Below are 1,908 nucleotides of genomic sequence, written 5' to 3'. Positions count from 1 at the left end.
TGCATTATTGGGGGAGTCTCCCCAACCTCCTATTTCCCCTGCCTGTTTACATTCTTTCTGCTGGCCCTCAGGGCTTCTGTCCTTTTTCCTCACCCAATATCAATCAGGCTCCCCTCCCCCCACTGCCCCCCCCAACCCCATTGCTGGCCCTCAGGGCTTCTGTCCTTTTTCCTCACCCAATATCAATCAGGCTCCCCTCCCCCCACTGCCCCCCCCAACCCCATCCACATTTCCTCCCAAGTCCCTCACTCCCTCCCCACTTGTGATTGCTTTCTTCTGTCTCCCAAGTGGGACTGAGGCATCCTCACTTGGGCACTTCAGCTTATGGAGCCTTTTGAATTCTGTGGACTCTATCTTGAGTATTCTGTATGGGTTTTTTTCATTTTTCTTTATTTTATTTTATTATTATTATTATTTTTGGCTAATATTCACTTGTTAGTGAGTGCATATTGTGCATGTCTTTTTGAGTCTGAGTTACCTCACTCAGGATGATATTTTCTAGTTCTATCCATTTGCCTGCAAAAGTCAGGATGCAGTTATTTGCACCCAACCAATGGACAGAAGCAGCTGACCCCTGTTGTTGAATTAGGGAAGGCTAAAAGAAGCTGAGGAGAAGGACTTCTGTAGTAGAACCAGCAGTCTTAATTAATCTGGACCCCAGAAATCTTTCAAACACTGGGTCACCAAACAGCATACACCAGCTGATGTGAGGTCCCCAATACATACACAGTAGAGGACTTCCAGGTCTGTATTCATTCAGAGATGATGTACCTAACCCTCAAGAGACTGGAGGCCCCAGGGAGTTTAGAGGTCAGGAGGGGTGGGTGGTGGGGCATCCACGCAGAGATGGGGTGTGGTGCGGAGGAGGTGTGGGATGTGGAGCAGTTGGAGGGTGGATGGGGAGGGGCAGGGAATGGAATATGGAGTGTAAAAATGAATTACAAATAAAATTAAATTTAAAAAAGAAAGCTTGGACTGTGATTTACTCTTGTTTGTTTCTGAGGATCGTGGGAGTAGAATAGATTACTACTCCTCTGTTTATAAATAACAGTGATGCATTTGAGTCAATACAAGGCCCCGGTCTAGGTACATCATCTAACATCTGGATGTTTCCTTCTGATGGGAACTTAGTTCTGACAACAATCTGCCCACCAACTTGTTCCAAACAACAGCTAGATGATTATCAAAAGGATAGGAAGGTCTTGCTGGATTGTTAGTTTCAAGATCTAATAGGAACTTTGGGAGGTGAGCCAAGCAAGGATGAGGAACCGGCCTAGGTCACTAATTTGCTGAGAGCCCCGGACATTAGAGGAATTACATCTGATTAGGATATGGGGGACGGTTGGTAGCAATAATTAAATCAGAATTTCCTGGGCGTGTAGTCTATCATCTCTCTATACTGTAACTACAATCACTACCAACCTCAGTCACTTGGTTATGTACCAGTGTGCTGTATTAGATATTAACTACTTGCTAAAGCTATGTTTCCTCTTTCTTGACACAGTTCATGGGTTAGCAGGAAACTGAGGAGACTGGGGAGGAGAAGGAAGGGGGAAAGTACAGTGTCCACGTTATTGCTAAATATAGGACGCTCTTAAAAGAAACTATGTGAGAAAATGAATGGAAAACCTTTTCATCTGTGAAAAAATAGATGTGTAAATAAAGAGCCTGAGTTGTCTCAGTGTGTGACTTGCACTTCTTGGTCCAAGTCTTCTTCCCCCATTCCACACATTCTCCTTCAGGTTCTGAACCCTTCCAGGGCTGGACTCTGACACAGTGGCTTGCCCCCAGCAGACTCTGTCATTGTTTTTCACCTTTATGCCCCAAACAAAAATGGTGTAGAGGTCTCATGAGCCCTGCTCCATTGTGAAGCTGTGCAAGACAAAGAAGGATTTCCAGGAACTTAAA

This window comes from Mus pahari, chromosome 1 (genome assembly GCF_900095145.1).
Source record: "Mus pahari chromosome 1, PAHARI_EIJ_v1.1, whole genome shotgun sequence".
Lineage (NCBI taxonomy): Eukaryota > Metazoa > Chordata > Mammalia > Rodentia > Muridae > Mus > Mus pahari.
This window is presented reverse-complemented; position numbering follows the sequence as displayed.